The sequence below is a fragment of the Crocuta crocuta genome, unplaced genomic scaffold, assembly GCF_008692635.1.
Source record: "Crocuta crocuta isolate KB4526 unplaced genomic scaffold, BGI_CrCroc_1.0 scaffold213, whole genome shotgun sequence".
NCBI lineage: Eukaryota > Metazoa > Chordata > Mammalia > Carnivora > Hyaenidae > Crocuta > Crocuta crocuta.
Genome location: NW_027529442.1, coordinates 3,790,376 through 3,814,687, shown reverse-complemented (window position 1 = coordinate 3,814,687; position 24,312 = coordinate 3,790,376). Strand labels below are relative to the sequence as shown.

Genomic DNA, 24,312 nt, shown 5'->3' with positions numbered 1-24,312 from the left:
AAAAAAAAAAAAAAAAAAAAAAAATGGAGAAGAAGTTTAGGGGCACCTGGGTGTCTCACTTGGTTGAGTGTCCAACTCTTGATTTCGGCTCAGGTCATGATCCCAGGGTTGTAGGATTGAGCCCCATGTCCAGCTCCATGCCAAGCATAGAGCCTGCTTAATATTCTCTCTCTCTCTCTCTCCTCCTCTCTTCCTCCCTCCCTTTCTCTGCCCCTCACCCATGTGTGCATACATTCTCTTTCTCAAAATAAAATAAAAGAATTTTTTAAAAAGTTTAGGAGAAGTGGTCTTTAATGCCCCTGCTGCTCTATAGCAATTAGGGAAGTGAGGTAAAATATATTTTAAAGTCCTGATAGGGGCATCTGGGTGGCTCAGTCAGTTAAGCGTCTGACTTCAGCTCAGGTCATGATCTCATGGTTTGTGGGTTCAAGCTCTATGTTGGGCTCTGTGCTGACAGCTGACAGATTCTCTCTCTCTCTGACCCTCCCCTGCTCTCTCTCTCTCTCTCTGTCTCTGTCTCTCTCTCAAAAATAAATAAAACATTTAAAAATTAAAAAAATAAAGTATTGATAAATCCAATTTAAGTCCAATAAGTGGACATGCACTATGATTAAATATTATTTCTTGTAACAAAGGAAACATCTCATTCAGTAACTGTCTGTTGAATGTCTGCTCCACACGAATGTACTAGGGATTGAGGTTATAAGAGTGAATGCAGCAGGCAGGTTCCAAGCCCACGTGGAATGTGGAAGGCCAGTGACCAAGTCCATTATCCTCTTCTCTACTTGCTGGTATACTGAACTTCGTGGACAGAAGGTATTTATCACTGACTAGAAGATAATCATAGTCCCTGTACTGATTCTTCAGATTAAAAAGGAAAGGACATTTTGTTTTGTTTTAAACAGAAAGCACAAATTTCAATTAAAGAATGCCATTGGAAACCAAACTGCCACTATACACTGTATACTTAAGAATGCATTTAAATTATATCTACAATTTTGAATAGCTCCTGTGTCTTCCTTGTAGGAAGATATCTATTTGGTCTATAAGCCAATAATGTGCCTGGCACTCTGCTGAATTTTAAACATTACTATATTTTCTGTTACAGAGCAAGGGCTTTTCTTACAGGGCAGAACTGACTTTTGCATTAAATGGCTAAGTACCAGTTACATTTACATTATCAAAAAAAAAAATACTAGACTCTATTTAGCATTCAGTTCTGAGACACAATAAAAAATACGCATACTCCCGCTATGTACTGATAGGAGTTGTTTTGGCTTTTAATAAAATAACTTTTTACTTAGAGCACTTCCTTGTAAAAGCTCAAAGAGTTTCACCACATGCCTCATGTGCATGTGCAACTTTATCTGGAATAATTTTTTTCAAGAAGTCCTCAAGTCCAGAGTGACTTTCTCATGTATTATTATTTTGCTTAAAATCAAGCATCATGTTGATCACATATCTTCTAATCATTCCATATTTGTTGCACAGAGTACTGAGCTCCTTCACCTTTTAATCTGCCCACCATCAGATAAAATCTCTACCCATATTTTCCTCAATTTATGGAAACCCTGGGTCTTTTACCCTTTAAGCAGCTATTCCAGACTATGAATTATGAAGGATATGGAGTGTTGTTGTTCTTTTCTTTAAAGTTTATTTATGAACTAGAGAGAGCGTGTGCTCATGCATGAGGAGGGAAGGGGAAGAGAGAAAGGGAAAGAGAGAATTCCAAGCTGGCTCTGTGCTGTTAGTGCAGAGCCCAGTGCGGGGCTTGACATGGGGCTCAATGTGGGGCTTGATCATGACCTGAGCCAAAATCCAAAGTTGGAGGCCCAACTAACTGAGCCACCAAGGCGCCCCTGAAGGATGTAGAGTTTTATATGAGCTAATAGCAAGTAGAGACAGAACAACAGAATCACTGTAGTTTGAAGACCAAAAGATAACATGTGAAAGCTGAGTGACTTTGAACAAATTACTTGATCTCTCTTTGTTTTAGTTGCCTGTAAGATTAGGATGTATTAATAGAAAATACACCTCATGTGGTTGTTTGAAGATGTGGAGTTTTGAAACATGACCCCCAAATTCTTTGATACAGTTCTCATCAAAGAGTGAAGCCAATGTTCCCTCCTATTTAATTTGGGCTTTAGGGCTTCTTCGTCAATGGGATACATTGTGTCATGTTATGCCCTTAAGAAACTAGCAGTTTATGCTTATCTCTTGCTCTACTAACCCAGACAGACAGCCAAGTGAGAAGTCCTAGAAGCTCATGGACAGACTCACCTGGAGAGGAGTGGGGGACTCCTTGCTCATGGCCATGAAATATGGGGGATATAGTTCAGCCCATAATATCTAGGATGCTTCTAAATATCCTACAATTCAAAGGACAGCCTCCTCCTTGCCAGACGTACACACAATAAAGGAGTACCTTGCCCAAAATTTGAACAAGGGCAAGACTCTGGCCTAGAGCCCTGGTTTAGCATACAACAGGGGCTCGATAAATTTTTACTGAATAATGAACATGTGGCTAAAAATACATAACTGAAACAGAATTTGAGAAAATAGTACTTACCCTGACTACATATGATAAATTCTGATATTTTCTTTTCTATATTCTTAATATTGGTTACACCCATTAAATTGGGTTTTAAAATCTTGTAGTTCCGTATTTAAAAAGTTACGACATATAGAATGCTACTATTATGAGTCATTAGACTGATTTTTAACAGAGAGGCTAAAATTCATTCATCAAAATTATTATTTTAAAGTAGCCTGGTAGGAAGGCAGTACAGTTATTCAAATGATGCTGCAGATATTCAAGAGTTTCGGGGCACCTGGGCGGCTCCATTGGTTAAGCATCCGACTTAGTTTTTCTTTTTTTTTTTAATGTTTTTCTTTTAATTTATTTCTGAGAGAGAGAGGGAGAGAGAGAGACAGTGTGAGCAGGGGAGGGTTAGAGAGAGAAGGAGGTACAGAATCCGAAACAGGCTCCAGGCTCTGAGCTAGCTGTCAGCACAGAGCCTGACGCGGGGCTCGAACCCACGAACCATGAGATCATGACCTGAGACGAAGTCGATGCTTAATCTACTGACCCACCCAGGCGCCCCAAGCATCCGACTTTTGATTTCAGCTCAGGTCATGAAATCCATGGTTCATGGGATCGAGCCCCAGTGACGTGTAGAGCCTGCTTGGGACTCTCTCTCTCTGCCTCTCCCCAACTCACATGTACACTCAAATGTGCTCGCTCTCTTTCTCAAAATAAATAAATAATCATTTAAAAATAGTTTATTTTGGGGTATAGACATTCTTTCCTCAGAGTTTATGGAATAATCATGTTATTTTATAGTGCCTCCCTTGTTTTTTAACTGTAAATTTATTATCTCAGTTGAACAACTATCTTATTCACCGTACCTGACTTTAAATGGCCTTTAGCCACTATTGAAATTTAAATCCACCCTCAAATGGTGATTACTGGGCACCTATTATAACACTCAAAATAATATGCTATCAGTTCTAACAGCAATTCAAAACAATGGCTTACTAAATATTTTTAGACTTAGAATAACTGCAAGATAACTTTGAAGGCAGCCATTCTTTTCTGAATATTTAAGTTCTGTTGATATATTCAGTGTGTATTACAGACATGTATGACCATAGGCTAGGGCATATGAAAATGTGTGACTTTGCCCAGTGCTTCAAATCATATGTCCTTGTTCTGATTATCAACACATTTTAAGAAAAACTTTTTGTAGTTTTGTGGTGAGAAAAATTGCATGTTGACTTTTACAGAAATGATGGAGAGAGAGTTGTTTTCCTTAAAGGCACATTGTAACACCCTTTGTCACTGAAAAAGAAAATCAAAGGAGTTCTCTTTGACAGCTTTATGATACATTCAAAAGATATTTAGGACCCATATTTTCATCCTTTATTTGAAAATTATTGAAATAAATGCTACATAAATGGAATTCTAATTCAGTGTACTGGATTACAAAACATGGTATAAGGATGAAAAGGAGATTTTATTATACATTATAAATATGTTTTATAACAGTAATATATACTCTTGGTTTAAAAAAATCTTTAGAAAATGGTATAAAATGAAAAGTCTCAGTCTCTAAAGGAAATCAGTTAATCATTTATTCCATATCCTTGAAACATTTAGCACATAAAACATTTTTATGCAAATGAATGCATACTATTCAAATTGTTTTTTCCCTTTTTTAATTTAAAATTTATCTTGCAGATCTTTCACATTGGAGCATAGTTACTTGCCTCATTATTTTCCATACATTTTACTCCACGATGTGAAGCGAGAGACTGTCTCATTCCAAGAGCTCAGGTAAGGAAGACATTCAATTATCTTAATTTCTTTTTAGCTCAACTTATTTTATCTCAGGATTCAATTGCCATGGGTGGCCACAAACATCATCTCTGCCAAGGCAGGGTTTTTCTGCATGGCATTTCTGAGTTCCATGAGACTTATGTAGAACAGAGGTCCTAAGGCATGAGTGTGGCATCTAACAAGATGTCTTGTCTTCCTGTGCTAGCAGATGCTAAGATGTATACTGTCCCCTCTGACCCTCAAGCACTGCCCCATGTAGATTTCTGTTGATCATCCCTGCCTCTTACTCCATTTCCTTTAGGTCCCTTGGATCTCCCTGATATGTCTATGCCACTTCAGACACGGTATTACTGAGCCAGGCTGGCATTCGGGAGCCATTCCTTCCTACTCTGTTCTTTCAGCACCATGTCAAGATGCTGTCAAAATTGGTGGTCGTGGGAGGGGAGGAGGGGGTTGTAGATTCTAATCCAATGCAGGCATCTATCTTAGAGGCAAGTTTTCTTTGCTCTTAGACTCAGCAAAAGGATCTGTAGCTTTTGTTACTTCCCATCCCTGGATTCAGCCTTAAATGGAAGGCTCCTTTATAGTGCACATGCTCCCCTCGTAACTCCTTCCCTTCTCCCAACCCAGCAAGTTTTTATCTTGGAGGTCAGATAGATAGGTTTCTCTTGTTCACTGCACAAGCTTCTAAATAGCAGGGTCGAGGCTTTTGAAACTCAAAAGCCAAATGTTCTCTACATATTTGTCATGTGCATTCTGCTGTGCCGTTTGTTCCCTGAAGCAAGTACCCAGTATACCAGATGAAAAAGATAATCAATCCTCCCCCCAACAGGTAAGACTACAAAATGTTATCTCATCACATGTATGGTTGTCCTGTTTATGAAATATAGGTAGTAGTTTCTGTTGTTTCCATTGATTGTTGTTGTTGTTGTTGTAAGTCACATTAAACATCTTTGTCCATTAACTTGAAAATTTATGGAAGCATATTGACAGTAAAAGCCCTAGCTTTGAAATTCCCAGGAAAAAGTGCAAGGGGAAGTGTCATTTAAATACTTATGGATAGTACATAAGTATTATGCATACTTACATACATAGTATGGATAGTATAACATTTCCCCTCTGAAAAGGTTAAACTACCACAATCTTGTACAAAAGTGCTTGCTTCTCAAAAATGAAATGAAATGAAATAAAATTTCCTGCTTCTCCATAGCTTTAGCCACTAGGATTTTACCACGTATTTAAGTTTTTTCAGTCTGTTAACTGCAAGTATATTTCCTTGTTTTCTGATTTTCTGCCTTTAAGTCAAAGAGAGATTGGGGCACCTGGGTGGTTCAGTCAGTTGAGTGTCCAACTTCGGTTCAGGTCATGATCTCATGGTTTGTGTGTTTGAGCCCACATTGTGCTCTGTGCTGACACCTCAGAGCCTGGAGCCTGCTTCCAAATCTGTATCTCCCTCTCTCTGCCCTTCCCCAGCTCATGCTCTGTGTCTCAAAAATGAATATACATTAAAAAATTTATTAAAAAAAAACAAAGAGAGATTGGACATATTCTCACAATGTTTTAGCCTTTTTCATCTTGTGTTCCCTGAAATCCTTATTGACATGAAAAAGATTGTGTTAAATAATCCTAAAGTGGTTTAAATATAATTTTTTCAAGAGTTATATGTTTGTTTATTTTTGTTTTGAAAGGCAGATTATAGATATTTTAAGGCAATTATTTCCCAGTCTCTACTTCCTTTGACAGCAAATAAATAACTATTACATAGCGTTAGGAATAAAAGGAAACAAAAGTGAAAATGAAAAACTGAGTCACCAGCACAGAACTAATAATTATGCTCTGACTGTGTTATAATATCTCCACATGGCAAAGGCGAAGCTAGTTCTTATGAAGATGGTATTTGTCGCAGTGGCCACATGCTAGCAGCCACAAGAGCTAACAACATCAGTAAATGTCCCTTGAGCATGTGTAATTATGCAAAGATCCCAATGAGTACAATGGATTTTGGTCTCAATGAAGGTTATTGCATAGCATCCATTTCACATGTTGTCACTGCCTCTGAGTTTCTACTATAGGAGATTTGCTGCCACGTAGGAACTTCAGGAGGAATCAATGAGGCCTGATTGCCAACTGAGTGATTAATTTCTCCACACCTTTATTATCTAACATCCAAGATATCTGACTTTTCACTCTTCAGATCTTCTTCATGCCATTTCCTATATTTCTTATTTCATAGTTACTTGTATCTTACCAAAATTAACATAGTTATCTTCCAGCTGGCAAGCGCCTTACAGTATGCATAGCTCCTTAGAACCACCGTGCTTCCTCTTTATTTTGATAATTGCTACCATGCCCTGAAACCACACTATGTACCAGGCAACTCTGCTGACTGAGTGTTATCACCCTCAGTTTACAAACAGAGCTGGACACTCAGAGAGGCTGAACAACTTGCCCAGAGTCAAAATCCAGTAAGTTACAGAATCAGTATTAATAGGTTCTGGGGGTTCTGATAAATTCTGCAAGGAAAAAGGAGGGAGAGTTTTGGTATGAGCTGGGCAATTTCTCATAATAGACTTTGCTGGAGCTGCTACTTAACAGCCAGCCACGCCAAGGCCTCCTGTACATTATTTCGCTTCTGGGCAGCTCCCTGTCCCGTCAGTGCTCTGACCAGTTCTGTTTAATCCTGTTTAAAGATTCTAAGGATGAGTAAGGCAGCCTGTGTTACATGACCCTCCAACAATTTTTCAAACAGGGACAAAGAGGCCTTATGAGGAATATACTAGGTTCCTGATTCCCCACCCCATCTTTTGGCTGCATTTCCCCCATGGAAACGGTTCGAGAGGGACCCTTCCTGCTTCCTGCTTCTTTAGTTGCCCCTCACAGTCTTCTGATACTGCGTCTCCCCATATTTAGCTGACTTACATAGTGAGCTTGGAAAGGGGCATTCCCTCAAGAGGCAGAAAGAGAAGGAATGAAATTTGGGAAGAAGGTTTGGAGCAAGAATTAATCCTGTGAAGGAGGCTCAGTGGTAATCGAGGTGTTGGAGTTAGATCTGAATAATGGAGCCCCTGAAAATATGTCAAGAAAACAGGAGTTTGAGGAGAGCAATCCTCTTCAGGTAAAAATGCAAAGTAGACAACTTTTGGGACAGCGCTTTGGCCCGATTGTCAGACTCCATTGCCAGAGACCTCAAACACTGAATTCCATGCCTCACAATTCAGCCCAAAGCCAGCCTGAAAGTCTAGCCCCTCCTTACCCTTATCAAAGGTAATTTAACATTTTATTTGGGGGTTTAAAACAGGGAGAGTAGCTTTCATACGACCTGCAGGCTTTAGACTGCAGTAAACTGATTTAATTTAATATCCTCGTTTTGCAAAATCTAAGGTTCACGAAGGTAAAGCACCTTGTCCAGGACAACAGACAAACAAACATTTCTGCTTACATTATGATTTTTGACTAGTACTAGAAGAACATTCCAGTTTAACATTTGTGATCCATTTAATACATAAATGTTACAGAAAATTCAAGCATCCGTAAGAAGCATTTTCCACTTTGATAGCTAACACTTCCTGAACTAAGCACAATACCATCTGCAGTGTTATACTCTGTCTGCAATATTTCACTTAATTTTCACAATATCCCTAAGAAGAAGGAAACTATAGAAGAAGGAATTATAGGAGAGAAAAATAAAGACTCAGAGATTTTAAATAATTTGTCAATTGCTAATATGTAGCATTTTATGCAAGTTTTTGAATTCCAAAGCTCAAGCAGGCTCATAACTTCTGTTATGTGCTGAGTTGCTACACAGCATTGGAAATATTTAAAGGGAATCCAGGGCCACACCTCAGAGGGGCTTCCACTTGTTGTTCCTTCTCCTGGAATGCTCTTTCTCTGATATCCACAAGGTTTAAACTTGCACTTACCTCATGTCCCTGCTCAAATGTCACCTTATCAATAGTACTTTTCTGACCACTCTATATAAAATACGCCCCCCTGCTTACCAACACCTCTTCTTATTCCACTTACTCTGTCTCATTTTCCTACATAGAAATTATTGTCCTGTGACATACCGTGTTTGTACTTCTGCATTATATCTATCTCCACTCAGAAATGTAGTCTCCATGACATCAGGAGCTGGAGTCTGTTCCCCAGATATCCAGAACCTGGAAGAGTGCTTGACACACAGTAGGTGCACACTAAATATTCACAGAATGAATAAGTGAGTGAGTGAATGAATGAATCAAGCAAGTACATTCCATCCCCAGCATCAGTCTCATACGATAGCTATCACAGAAGCATGTAGGGGAACTCCAGGCAGTGTAATTTAAAAGGTCCCTGATTTTTTAAAAAATCTAGTTAAAGAAAAATATCGCATTATGTCAGTGGCTGGTATTAGAGCATATGAGGGCATAAACTTGCTCTTCAAGCACTGACAGCTGGCAGAAGAATGCTCAAGTCTGCTCTCCTTGTCTGTTCTTCTTCTCCTTCCATCTTGCATAACTGTGTATATTTAAGAGTCACTGGGGACACTCAATCTGAGAAATGTAGAAACAGCATTTTTTCCCCTTTTCATAAGCCAAACACTTATTCCCAGTGGGTAACATTTAGCAGTGAAGTGTTTTTTTGACGCTAGCACTTATCAGTGTTTCAGAAATCCATGGTATAATTAAATTACTCAAAGGTTGTGCTTTAATCAGGAGCAAATTTGATGAATATTCAAGCTGTTCATTGTTAGGAAGTGGAAAGAGATTGACAGAATATTTTCAGTACAGCCTCCAAAGTTACCCAGAAGAGGGTGCTCATGTTCTTTATGATATACGCCGTACACAAATACACACACACTCACACACCCCCAACAAAACTTTCTTACATAACTGACCAAGTGATACTAACCATGTGCACTGAATGTTAAGAAGAAACTATATACACACAGGCAGTTCAAAAGTCAAAATCATTGCCTTTTGCTAGCACAAAGGTGTTTTCTTCAGTTTGTTTATGTATTTAGAGAGAGAGAGCAGGGGAGAGGCAGAGAGAGAAGAAAAGAGAGAATCCCAAGCAGGCTCTGAGCTTATAGCAGGACTCAAACTCAAGAACTGTGAGATTATGACCTGAGCTGAGATCAAGAGTTAGATGGTAAATTGACTGAGCCACCCAGGCGCCCTGAGAGCACAAAAGTTTTTAAAATGAGGACAGCTTATAAAATCTACCACAGTTCTGGACACAGTAGTTAACGATTGACTAAGCAACCACCAAAAATACTTTCTATCACCAAAAAATGTCCAACAGAGTTAATACTGTGATATTTCAATTAACCATTAATCTCTATCAAAGCTAATAGATGAACAAAAAATATTATGGCTAAAATTTAATATTATAGATAATTACATACTTGAAAGTTAAACACTCTTTTCATTTGATTAATAGCATATACTTCATTCAAATACCTTTCTTTTGTTGGTAGATAAAGATGACTAGTAGTTATTACTTAACTGTAATTCAAGAAAAATCATAGATTCTGTTTGTCTACCCCAGATGAAAACAGATTAACATGGACATCTTTTCTGGTTCACTTGGCCAAAAGTAAAATTTCAGTAAAGTTGAAGTTTCTATGAACTAAGTAATTCTCAAAATTCTTTTCTGCTTGTGCTTTACAGATAGAAGTTGAGGATAGCCATGGCAAAAACTCCTTTCACTTATGTTTAAAATGTGCCCCAATTTTTCTTCCGTATCCTAGGTTTTCTGAGCCCCTGTCTTTACAGTTCAAGCAATTTGTATTTTGATTATTTCTATGACGTGGAGCAGTCATGTGAACTGTGAATTGTCTGTGGGCAAAATAAATGCAAATAAGAAGCTTTCTAGGTCTGCCTAAATAAGTTACTTAGAATACAAATAAGAAAAGCCACACTGAAAGACAGCTAACGCTATTGTTACATTCCACTATTAGCTTGGAGGCAGAGCAGCTTTGAGAGAACGTATGCATTGCAAAAAAGCTCAATAGATGGATCGCCTTTAAGCAAAGCTTGTAGAACAGGATTCTGACTGGAAAGAAACAATGCCTTTGCATGAAAGAGGGGTCAGCTCTGTCATTCCCACATCAAACGTTCGTGCTGCTTTCAAGCCTACACTGATTAGCAAGCTAAAGTGGGGAACTCGGGCATTCTCTTTGCCTGTTGTGTGTATTGCAGGATGCTACATTTCCTGTGTTCTCTCGGCCTCTGTCTAGATGGGTTTTGCTAATGGAAGGCTCTCGTGGAAGGGTGAAAGAGCTAGGGACGGGTAAAAGCCAGGATATCCCCCACTGTTTCAGGCGGCAGCTCTGAGAGTGGCTCCAGTTCCTAGAGGATGTCCCTTTCTTCCATGATCTCAGTGCCCAGTAGACAGGTCCACTAGGTGACCTTGACTCCTAAACTCTGGTATAGCCACCTCCTGCTTTTGTCACTCCAGCCTTACGTGGGTGGGAGCCATCTTTGCTTTTGCTAGACGCAAGGTTGCTTCATAGTGCTCTTTGGTTCTTTAGCTGTTCCATCACTAAGTAAGCAATTCCCTGTATTGGATTTTTTGGTGTGTGTTTGAAGCACTTAAAGGGCTCTTGTTTTACTGATACAGAAGGCCATCTTTTGTGCTGTAGAAGTATTTGGAAAGGAATCACTGTCCCGGTTCAACCTNTATATGTGCAAACATATGATATTTGTCCTTCTCTGCCTGACTTATTTCGCTCAGCATAACACTGCATATTTTATTTAAAGAACCTGAGCGTCTTTAACTCAGTCTGGTTGGGCATTGAAAACAAAGATTTGGCTAAAAAGTGTCTTCTCCACCAGTTTCTACTCTGTGTTATGCCTGAATTGCGAGTCCCCAGAGACCTGCAAGGAGCCGACACCGATGCAAGTACATAAGGGTCTTTATTACAAGCTTGAGCAAGGGCTCACCCGTCAACCGATGCAGCGGCAGCAGAGTGAAGCCCCGAACAATAGCGAGCAGGGTTTTTATGGGGTAAGGGACGGGGGTGTTACAGTGCACACGTTGTACACATAGCATCATCACATAAGTACCAATCATAATTGTACAGCCCCCATGGTAACAGTTTTGACCATTCAGTATCTGTGAGGTGTTCGTTACTTTTGGCGGGACCCAATCATGACCTTTGAGAATCCTATGAAAATTACCAATTACGAGGTGAGTTTAAAGGGCCCATGTGGCGTTCAGGCAAGGGGTGGGTGCTTGGCTAGTTTGTACAGAGTAGTTGTCTATAGTCCCCAGACCCTGTCTCAGACCACAGGAATGTTACTCCTACCTTTCTTAGCTTCTGTTATGCCCAGATCGCGATCTCCCCAAAATCCCAAGACCACCAAGGAGTCCGAGTCACGTATGCAAAGGCAAAGGGCTTTATTACGGGCTTAAGCTCGGGTTCCCACACCTCACCAACGCAATGAATCCATGCTGAGAGCCCCGAACAAAGGAGGAGTAGGGTTTTTATTAACTCTAGGGCGGGAAAGGGGTGATGGACAGGGACTACGACGTGATAGGACAAGGTGACGGCAGAGGTTGTTACGGCGCAGAGGGATTGGTGAGTTTAGAGCAAGGTGGGCCAGAATAGTGGCCGGAACGCCCGGTACCTCCCAACCTCCAGTGATTGGTTCGGACACAGGGAAGGGCGGTGGCTCAAGCCTGCTGAGTCAGGCCGCAGAGACTTGGGTCTTCTAATCTCTGGGGCCTTCTGAAGCCTGTCATGGTGCTGGTTTGGTTCTTCACTTCTTTTGATTGGCTGACCTGAGGGTGGTCCGTGGGTGGCTTCAGCTCAAGTTTTTCCTGGAACTGGGGCTACGTGCAGCCCGAGGTTGCTCTTAATGGAGGCTTTAATCTCAAAATGGCGTTACTTAGGCCCTTCACCTGCTTACCACACACAAAATGACCACATACACAACTCTGAGGAACTTATAACAATGTGATATGTCTGCTGTGGCTGTATTTAACACATATTCTGTATTATTATTCAACCCTTTAAATGTTTATGGATTATTAAATGCATCCATCAGGAAAGAAATAAGCAACCCCCCAGCTTCACTCTCGATGAAGAGAGCTCCAGATAGGATTATGCCTCATCATTTTGAATATATTATTCCATTGTCTTTTATCCATTATTCCATATCTATCTGTGAAATGGGGTTAGCAGCAGTATCTTACCCATCAGACTGCTGTGAACATTAAGTAAGAGGTACTTAATACCATGTCCAGGGGCACCTGGGTGGGTAGCTTAGTTGAGCATCCAACTCTTCATTTCAGCTCAGGTCATGATCCCAGGGTTGTGAGATTAAGCTCTGCCTGGGCCGTCTTAATATTCTCTCTCTCTCCTTCTGCCCCTCTCCCCCACACACGAGCTCTCTCTCTCAAATAAAATTAAAAACAAACAAACAGAAAACAATGTCCAGCCCACATCAATTCCTGATATTGACAATAGCCAAAGTATGGAAAGAGCCCACATGTCCTCCGATGGATAAATGGATAAAGAAGATGTGTGTATACACACACACACACACACACACACACACACACACACACACAATGGAATATTACTTGGCAATCAAAAAGAATGAAATCATGCCATTACAACTACGTGGATGGAACTAGAGAATACTATGCTAAGCGAAATTAGTCAGGAAAGACAAGTATCATGACTTCACTTATATGAGGAATTTAAGATACAAACAGATGAACATAAGAGAAGGGAAGCAAAAATAATATAAAAACAGGGAAGGGGACAAAACGTAAGAAATTATGAAATATAGAGAACAAACAAAGGGTTGCTGGAGGGATTATGGGAAGGGGGGATGGGCCACATGGGTAACGTGCATTAAGGAATCTACTCCTGAAATCATTGTTGCACTATATGCTAACTAACTGGGATGTAAATTTAAATATTAATTAATTAATTGATTAAACAAAAAATTTGACCCAGAAAGAGTGAAACCATGAACTCTCAGAAGAGACAAAGCCAATATCTTCCAAAAGGGTTATTTTAATAGCTCAGAGAACCTCAAATGCCATGGAGATCAGTCTCAATTGAAGATTTTGATGACTTCCTGTCTTACATTTAGGCCTTTTATCCATTTTGAGTTTATTTTGTGTATGGTGTAAGAAAGTGGTCCAGGTTCATTTTTTTGCATGTTGCTGTCCAGTTTTCCCAACACCGTTTGCTGAAGAGACTATCTTTATTCCATTGGATATTCTTTCCTGCTTTGTCCAGATTAGTTGGCCATACGTTTGTGGGTCCATTTGCAGTTTCACTACTCTGTTCCATTGGTCTGAGTATCTGTTTTTGTGCCCGTACCATACTATCTTGATGAGTACAGCTTTGTAATACAGCTTGAAGCCTGGGATTGTGATGCCTCCAGCTTTGGTTCTTTTTTAAGATTGCTTTGGCTATCCAGGGTCTTTTCTGGTTCCATACAAATTTTAGGATTGTTTGTTCTAGCTCTGTGAAGAATGCTGGTTTTATTTGGAAAGGGATTGCTCTGGGTCCGTTTTTATGTTCATTTCTCCATTAGGAGCTTTTGCTGCCTACTGTTGCTGTGAATTTGGACCTGCTCATTCACATGATGGTGGGCCTGCATTTGGGGATGTTACTTTTTTCTAATCTCAACCCTGGATATACAAGAAGCTTCCTTGCTACTTTCCCCAGCTGGCAGAGGTAGAGTCTTACCTGTGACTCATGGCTTATTGCAGGTATCTCAACTCTAGTTCCATGAATGAATGGGGCCTCTGTCCTAGACTGCCTTCTCTGCACTTGTGTCCAAACCCCCAAATCCAGCCTGTAGAATCTGTATCTGCTTCTTATAATACTCAAAAATATTTTCATCTAAGATCCTTCCAACCTCTCTGATCTGAGTTTGCTTTGCAAACTCTNTTCCCCAGCTGGCAGAGGTAGAGTCTTACCTGTGACTCATGGCTTATTGCAGGTATCTCAACTCTAGTTCCATGAATGAATGGGGCCTCTGTCCTAGACTGCCTTCTCTGCACTTGTGTCCAAACCCCCAAATCCAGCCTGTAGAATCTGTATCTGCTTCTTATAATACTCAAAAATATTTTCATCTAAGATCCTTCCAACCTCTCTGATCTGAGTTTGCAAAGCAAAGGAAATGAGTATTTTCCTTTTGTGGTTTTAAATTTGCATATGTATTCACATATCTTTTATTTTCTTATATAATATTTTATGAATTCACTCTGATTAAGGGATCCAATTAAGGGTGCACTTTCCTCAGTTTTATTCCCCATATTGACCATGTTGAAAGAAAATTTACTTGATAGTTATAGAAAGATTCTTGCAAAGAGTATAATGTATGCCGTCTCAGAAACACCTGGAAGGGGATAGTATAATCCATTACCAGAAAGAAAATTATATGATTCTTAGCCGATCTTGAATCCACAAGGAGTTCATGAAATGATGCAAAATATTTGTTTTTCTATCAGATTATTTATTCATTTGGTATGCTTTTTGGTGGAGTTAACAGAAAATTCAGCTATAATTGGCTTAACCAGTAGGAAAGATTTATGTTCTTATCCAAAAGCTAAAAATAGAGCCATTTCAGAGGTAGTTAACTGAGTGGTTAAACTTTGCTTTTGCTCCAGTTCAAATTCCTCTTGAATCTCTCAGCTTCTCCTCATGGTTATAAGATTATGGTGGCACTTCCAGGCATGTCAGCCTTACTATATAGCAAGATGTAGGAAAGGAGATAAGAAAATTTCTTTCTTCCTTAGGCCTCTATTTTTGACAGCCAGGAAGAATTTCCAGAAGTCCTAGGGGTGCCAACCCTTATATATCATTGACTAAAAATGTATTATATGCCCACTCTCAAACTAATGATCGGGAAGGGAAATAGAATTACCACAAATGGTAAAGATCAAGTGAGACTCACTCTGGGGTTGGTAATGAGTCCAGGCTTCCCTGAAATGCCAGGTTACCCAATGACTGAACAATATGAGAAATCTATTATCTTGGGGAGCAGGAAATAGCTGTGGGACAAAGTCCGATCACTCAGAGACAATGTTAGAGAACCTGGAGGTCCATTCTCTGGGGTCCTTTATTCCATCTCTCTTTCCTTTTCCAACCCAGCCTCTGGTAAAGCACAAGTAATCTTGGAGGCCACCATGATGTCTGTCTCTCTCCTGTAAGAGTGAACGTGGATCCTGATAGTTGGTACCTCCTTACAGCCTGTGCAAAGCTTAGATTTAAAAAAAATCAGCAGACTGAACCACCTCTGAGATAAATAGGGGCCATACTCATCACTGTCCTGTTTTAGAAACTTGGTCTTTCACATATCAGGTAAAGGGTTAATATCCAAAATCTGTAAGGAACTCACCAAACTCCACACCCGAAAAACAAACAACCCAGTGAAGAAATGGGCAGAAGATACGAACAGACACTTCTCCAAAGAGGACATCCAGATGGCCAACAGGCACATGAAACGATGCTCAGCATCCCTCCTCATCAGGGAAATACAAATCAAAACCACACTGAGATACCACCTCATGCCAGTCAGAGTGGCTAAAATGAGCAAATCAGAGAACTCTAGATGGCCGCAAGATGTGGAGAAACGGGCACCCTTCTACACTGTTGGTGGGAATGCAAACTGGTACAGCCCCTCTGGAAAACAGTGTGGAGGTTCCTCAGGAAACTAACAATAGAACTCCCCTATGACCCAGCAATAGCACTGCTAGGAATTTACCCAAGGGATACAGAAATGCTGAGGCATAGGAGCACATGTACCCCAATGTTCATAGCAGCACTCTCCACAATAGCTAAAACATGGAAAGAGCCTAAGTGTCCATCAACAGATGAATGGATCAAGAAGATGTGGTTTATCTGTACCATGGAATACTACATGGCAATGAGAAACAATGAAATCTGGCCATGTGTAGCAACATGGATGGACCTTGAGGGTGTTATGCGAAATAAGTCAGGCAGAGAAGGACAAATATCATATGATTGCACATATAGGAGGATTAGGAGGAACTTAATGGAGGACCATGGGAGAGAAGAAGGGGGGAAATGGTGGGGGAAAGGGAGAGAGGCAAACTATGAAAGACTCTTGAATGCTGAGAAACAAACTGAGGACTGATGGATGTGGGGGGGGAGGGGCATGATGGGCATGGAGGAAGGCACTTGTGGGGATGAGCACTGGGTGTTATATGGAAACCAATTTGACAATCAACTATTTGTAAAAAAATAAATAAATAAATGATAAACATTAAAAAATTTAAAACCTGAAAAAAAAAAAAAGAAAGCTAATGGAGGAAACATGCATAGCAATAAAAAAGAACAAATACATGGGAAAAAAAAAGAAACTTGGTCTTTCAGAAGTCCCATGGCATTATTGAGAGGTGCGTGCATGGCATCACTGGATGGGGACAGTATACAATATTATGGCATAGTAGAATGCTGTCACCGTGGGGCAGTTACTTGGTGATGTACTGGTATGAATTGAATAAGGTTTCCTTCAGGTACAGACTGGAGTCTTAACTGGCAAAGGCTGCATGGCCTCCATTGTGAGCAATGAAAATGTTTCATTCTCACAAAGGCTGTGTGGGTAACTGGCAGTGACGCCAAGACATTGTAGGTCATAGACCTTTGAACAAGGTTCATTAATGTCCTTTCTCTCGTTTCACTCACCGGGCATATCATGGGTTATGGGGCAGTGCCTTCTTGGACAGGTATCCCAAGGTAAGGTCACTGGTATTTATCAGTCATGTCACTTATTTCCTCACCTCCAGACACACCTCCACACTTTCTTTATATCCTCTGCACAAAAGATTTGTCTCCTCTTTTATTTCCTTCTAGACCATACATCCAGAGCACAAATCTCAAGAACATCTGTGTCTCTTGTCATGAGTGCAGGGAAAACTGCCTTCAACATTTTCTAGATGGTGAGGGAAAATATTTGCTTTTCCTACCAGAGTGTAGACTATGGAGGTGACTGTTATGCTAAAATGAATGAATGCATCTAATGCATGAAAGTTAAAATTAAAAATAGCTAAGTTTTTTAGATTAAAGTAGATCAAACATATTTATGTTGCTAAATAAATAAATTATTCTCATGTCAGTACTGATTGCTTTGCATGTTATGGATGTAATGTGTTTTATATATTTTTTTAAAAACTCAAAAAAGAAGTTTATTGAGAGTGAGGAGATAAAACATAAAGGGATAGAAGGGATGCAGTAGATCAGGCATTTGCCCCATCTCACACATGATTCCAGCCTAATTAATCTGAATTTCCTTAGCCCAACAGGGATATAAAGAGATAAATAAGATGATCAAAGACCTAAGTCCATCTCACAACCTTTTTCTATTTCATAAATCTTTTAGGCATTAGACAGTTGCTTGACAATGGTAGAACAGGTGCATAACACCTGTCACACTTCCCCTGTCAAGGGGAAGCAAAGGTAGGCTTTGAAGGAATAGTGTCATGGTGTTAAATGTGAATGTCAGCAAAGATACACATGGAGTCCACATCTACAAAGAGAACTGGAAGCCAATACCACAGTCCGTACCTGACGGACAAGAGCCTGTCCCTTACAGCCTAATTATCAGTCATCCCCATAGGAAGATGGAGTTTGTGTCATGTTATTCTTTAAAACAGTACTGCTTGGGACCCCTGGGTAGCTAAATTGGTTAAGCGTCCGACCTCAGCTCATGTCATGATCTCATGGTTCATGGGTTCGGGCCCTACACCAGGCTCTGTGCTGACAGCTCAGAACCTGGAGCCTGCTTCAGATTCTGTGTCTCCTCATCCCCTCTGCTCCTCCCCTGCTCATGCGCTTGCTCTCTCTCTCTCTCTTAAAAATGAATAAACTTAAAAAATTAAAAAAAACAGCACTGCTCAACCTTGGTTTTGATCAAACCTAAATATCTTAATGCTGTTTTAATTTTTTAAACTTCAAAGTAAATCAAATATTGTGATTAAAAACAAAGCAGTGATAATTTTAGAATCTGTTCTTTAGAAAAAATTTTTAATGTTTATTATTTACTTTTGAGAGAAAGAGAGAGAGAGAGCACATGAGCAGGGGAGGTACCAAGAGAGAGGGAGACGCAGAATCCCAAGAAGGCTCTAGGCTTTGAGCCGTCAGCACAGAGCCCAATGCAGGGCTCAAACCCACGACTGCAAGATCATGACCTGAGCCCAAGTCAGATGCTTAACTGAACCACCCAGGCACCCCTAGAATATGTTCTTTAAAGATGATACAACTTCCTCCAAAATGAGTGTATTGAATTATCCTCAACTGCACTTCAAAATTTGCTGCTTTGAAATAACATCCTCACTTACTGCCTATCTGAAATTATGCCTGTAGGGGTCTGTTTTGTTTCATTTTGATCTGTATTAAACACACATAACCTCTAAGAATGTTGAAACATAGAAGCCCCATCAGTCATTTAAATTAATTGAATTAATGTCAAATCTCTTCTTATTTTAAATCACAGAATTAATTTAATACCACTACAAAACTACTGATGCTTTTACCTCTGTTTTACAGCTCCCTTTGTGTTTAACCTAACATGAAGACTATCCCATTTCGTGTGTATGCATTTCCTGCCACTGCTTTTTCACTTGTTTAAAAATCACTCCAAAATTATCCCTTAGCAGATAGGAGGAGATGGGTGGGGAGGGGAGGTTGAGGGGAGCTGAGGATGGAGACAGAAAAAGAGAGACTGTTGAGGGGGAAAGTAGGCCCAAACCAGTAAGACCAATGTTATGTCTTCTCTATGGCAGGTAGAAACGGACTCACAGGAAAAAAAAATTTTTTTTTAATTACTTGTTTAAACAGATATCTTCTTTAAAATGAAAAGACATTGGGCACCTAGGTGGCTCAGTTGTTTAAGCATCCAACTGTAGCTCATGTCATGATCTGGCAATTCGTGGGTTTGAGCCCCGTGTTGAGTTCTCTGACAGCTCAGAGCCTGGAGCCTATTTCGGATTTCCATTTCCCTCTTTCTCTGCCCCTCCCCTGATCTTCTTGCTCTCTCTCTCATAAATAAACATTAAAATATACACAAACAAATAAATAAGTAAATAAAAAGAAAAGAGATTGATTGACTTCTGGTCAGGACAAGATGGTGTAGGTGAGTTCCTCCTTGCTCTTCCCTACTAGGCACAAATATTAACCCTGGAAATGATGCAGGGGGCAACAAAGAAGAAGGCTAAAAGGTTGTAAGAGGAAAGTGAGATGGTTTCCTCAGGACTTAAGGGAAAAAAAAAATAGTGGCAGACTTTCACCCAAAAGAGGCAGATGACTAAGACTCATCATCAACCAACCCCTGACCTAACAAAAGAAGGCAGCCCGGTAGGCTCATTCTTCCCCCAGATAGAGTCCTGACAGCAACACCAGGCAAACCCAAGCCCACTGGCAAGGAGGGTCTACTTGGGAACCTCACCAAAAATAAGTAGCCCTTTTCTGCCAAGTCTCGGGCTCTCCAGCCTTCCCTGAGCCACCGGAGGCCTTAGGCAGCACCAGCAGGAGTTAGTGAAGCTTGAGGAGTACCATGTAAACAAGCAGGCCAAAAGTAACACCACAAAGGCTTTGAAAATTAAACTACCACAAAACCACAGCCCACAAAAGTAGGCCAAGACCTATAAATTAAACTCAAACAGGTGTTTAAAATGCAAGATGTAAGTAGGATATAGAGTGTCTTAGCATAATAAACGAAGTGTCCACAATACAATGTGAGAAATCACCCATCATACAAAAACCAAGAAAATCACAACTTGAAGGAGAAAAGGCAGTCAACAGGTGCCAGCATCCACAAACATAAATCAGATGTTAGAATGATCTGACGTGGGTTTTAAAGCAGCCATCATAAAAATGCTTCTGTAATCAATTATAAATTTACTTGAAACAAGTGAAAAAGATAGCAAACTTCAGCAAAGTAATAAAATTGATTTTTTTTTAAAAAGAAACTAGATCTAAAAAATACAACACTAATAAATCAGTCACTGGATGGGCTCAAGAATAGAATGGAGATGACAGAGGATAGAACTGGTAAAGTTGAGGGCACGACAGTAGAATTTAGCCAATCTAAAGGTTTTTTTTTTTTTTTAATGTTTATCTATTTTTGAGAGAGGGAGAGACAGGCAGAGTGTGAGCAGGAGAGGGGCAGAGAGAGAAGGAGACACAGATCCAAAGCAGGCTCCAGGCTCTGAGCTGTCAGTACAGAGCTGGACGCAGGACTCAAACTCACGAACTGTGAGATCATGACCTGAGCCGAAGTTGGATATTTAACAGACTGAGCCACCCAGGTGCCAATCTAAGTAAGAGAGAAAACAGACTGAAATATGTGAACAGAACATCAGGAACTTGTGAGATAATAGTGAAAAACAAAACAAACAAACAACAACAACAAAGAAAAAAAACCCAGACCAACATATATATCACCATATCAACAAGTTAAAGAAAGTATATGATCATATGAACTGACACAGAAAAAGCATTTGACAGAATCCAACACCTATTCATAATAAACACTCTCAGCATTTAAGAGTAGAAGGGAATTTAACTTGATAAAGAGCATCTATGAAAAAAAAATCCTCAGCTAACATCATGTTTATTGGTTAAATACCAAATGCTCTCCCCCGAATATCAGGAATAAGGCAACTCACACTCACCACTCCTATTGGAGTGGTAATATTGGAAAGTCTAGCCACCAGGGTAAAGCAAGGTAAAGAAATAAAATGCAGGGGCGCCCGGGTGGCTTAGTCGGTTAAGCGTCCGACTTTCGCTCAGGTCATGATCTCGCGGTTCGTGGGTTCGAGCCCCGCGTGGGGCTCTGCGCTGACTGCCAGCTAGGAGCCTGGAGCCTGTTTCAGTCTGTGACTCCCTCTCTCTCTGACCCTCCCCTGCTCACGCTGTCTCTCTCTCTCTCTCCTAGAAATAAATAAAAAACATTAAAAAAAAAATTTAAAAAAAAATAAAATGCATAAAGATCAGGAAAGGGAGAAATAAAATGATCTCTATTTGCAGATGACAGGATTGTTTAAATAAAAATTCCCAAAAAACCTACAAAATACTTCTAGAATTGATTAGTGAGTTTAGGAAGCTTTGAGGATATAAGATCAACATATACAAATCAATCACATTTCTATATGCTACAATTACGGTAGGGAAATTAAAATTAAAAACACAACCATTATGGTCATTCCATGTACCTAACACAACCATGTATGGGATCTATATGCTGAAAATTACTGAATGCTAATGAAAGAAATCAAAGAAGACTTAATTAAATGGAAAGAGGTTCCCTATTCAGGGATTGGAAAACTGAGCATAGTAAAGATGTCAATTTTTCCCATTTTGATCCATAGGCTTAATACAATTCTGTCAAAATTCCAGCAAGGTTTTTGGAAGCACAGACAAGTTTTTTATAATACTTATAAAGGAAAAGCATGGTTTCCAGACTACTTAAAGCAATCTAACCAAAAACAAAACAAAACAAAACAAAAAAAAAACAAAACAAAAGAGGTAGGAGACATTACTCTTCTCAATATTAAGAATTACTATATACTCCTGAAATCATTGTTGCACTGTATGCTAACTGACTTGAATGTAAATTTAAAAAATAAATTTTAAAAAAGAATTACTGTATAACTGCAGTAATCAGAACAGTATTGTGTTGGCAGAGGGATAGAGCCATAGATCAATGGAACAGAGTGGAGAGTCCGAGTACAAACTCAAACACCCAACTAATTATTGACAAAGATAAAAAATAATTCAGTGGAAGAAAGACAGCTTTTTCAACAAATGGCATCAGAACAATTGGATATCCATAGTCTAAAAATAAATTTAGGGGTGACTGGGTGGCTCAGTCACAAAAGCATCTGACTCTTGATTTCCACTTGGGTCGTTATCTCATGGCTCTTGGATTCGAGCCCTGCATCGGGCTCTGAGCTGACAGCATGGAGCTTGTGTAGGATTCTCTTTCTCCCTTTCTCTCAGCCCCTTCCCTAATTCACACATGCGTGCTCTGTCTGTCAAAATAAAATAAATATACCTAAAAAAAATTTTTTTAAAGAGGGACCTCAGATTAATGTGCAGTATAAAAAACTTAACTCAAAATGGATCATGGAGCTAAATATAGAACATAAAACTGTGAAACTTTTAGAAAACATATGAGAAAATCTTCAGGATCTAGATTTTATAGATTTTAACACCAAAAAGCATGATCGGTAAAAGGAAAAATCAATAAATTAGACTTCATCAAAATTAAAACCTTGTGCTTTGTGAAAAAGCCTATATGAAGAGGATGAAAAGACAAGCTCGGGTGCACATTGGCAGAAAATATTTGCAAACCACATATAATAAAAGACTAGTATTTATCATATAAAGATCTCTCAATACAAAATTTTAGAAATGGGGAACCAATTAGTGGGTGACAAAATGTAGGGGTAGTGGGAACATCTAGGGGAAAAGAGAGGTGGATGTGGTTATAAAAAGAAAACATGATGAATGTTTGTGATGTTAGAAGTGTTTACTATCTTGATCGATGGTAGACACAGGTGAGCTTACTCTGAAAAAGAGCATCTCCATGGGTGATGAAATTGCAAAGAGCTTAGTGCACACATGTACACATTTATATGCACATACAAATGTGCACAAGTAAAACTGGAGAAATCTGAATAAGATCAGTGGATTGTATCAATGTCAATATCCTAGCTAAAATATTATTTATAGTTTTGCAGACTTTCTCCGTCTGGTGGAACTAGGCAAAGTATGCAAGATTGCTCTGTATTATTTCTTACCATTATGTGTGAATCTACAATTATCTCAGCAAAACTGCATTAAGGATATAGCCTCTCACCATCACATTAATAATTGAGGTTTGCATTACTGCATTTAACTATCTCCTGTAATGTATAAAATGGCATCTTTACTAGAAACAACCAGATTGGCACAGGCCAACTGGCTCAGAGCAGAACGTACTACACTCTGTTAATAAGAATCCTTGACTACAGGCAAGTCATCGTCTGAATAGATAATGAAGAATACATGTTAGAGCTTAGAAAGTTTACTTCTGTCATCCAGTAATTCCACAGAGGGGCAACTCCAAAGTATCTCCATAGCTGGATTTTCATAGAGGCAACTCCTGTTCATTTTCTAAATTCGCCAGCGCTAATCTACACCAGAATGTGGCTCCTTTTCTTCCATATTGACCCCAAAACACTGCAGGCCAGAAGTTCTTAGTTAGGGTGCCTGTTCTGTAGTCCCAAACCTTCCTTCCCTTCAGTGATTCCCAGAGATCTAGCTACAATCTTCAACCAAGCTTTTGTCAGAAATAAACTTGACATTTCAATCTTTGTTTACATTTGTCCTGGGTCTATTTCTCAGGTACTTCTAAACTCCATAAAGAAAAAAGGGGCTTTAGGTCAGCCATTTGATTGGAAGGGGGCATGGCCATTGGCAACGTTTCTTAAGCTGTCTTTGCATAGCAAAAACCCCACGCATACTTTGGAAAAGCAGTGTATGGAGATGGGAGAGTCTGAATACAGCCTGCAGGGCAATTCTTGACGTTCCTGCCACTGGTATGGACTTCAAGGAGCATTATCCTTTCAGTTCTGTTAATGATAACTAAAAATATGATTATTAAATTTAAGTTAGGAGAAAGCATATTGCATGCAAAGTCAATAACATGTTTAAAAATGTAGAATCAGGGTGCCTGGGTGGCTAAGTTGGTTAAGTGTCTGACTCTTGATCTTGGCTCAGGTCATGCTGTCACAGTTTTGTGCATTTGAGCCCCCCATTGGGTTCTGTGCTGGCAGCATGGAGCCTCCCTGCTCGTGCTCTCTCTGTCTCAAAATAAATAAACTTTAAAAAACGTAAAGTCAACTGCATAGATTACTTTAGGGATTCAAAGAGTTCCATGTGGAATTTAATGGAGGCAGTGGTGGTGTCAATATGGGGCAGAGATAAAAAAGACTAATGGAAGTATGAGGGC

At 39.7% G+C, this 24,312-nt stretch overlaps 1 long non-coding RNA gene across 1 annotated transcript in view; it reads left to right on the top strand.

The window, feature by feature from the left end:
• LOC144228437 (uncharacterized) overlaps positions 1 to 24,312 on the top strand; it is a 209,815-nt gene that overhangs the window by 4,458 nt on the left and 181,045 nt on the right. The window contains exon 2 of the long non-coding RNA XR_013334196.1: positions 4,241 to 4,336. This is a non-coding gene — a long non-coding RNA (uncharacterized LOC144228437). The remainder of the gene's footprint in view (positions 1 to 4,240; positions 4,337 to 24,312) is intronic.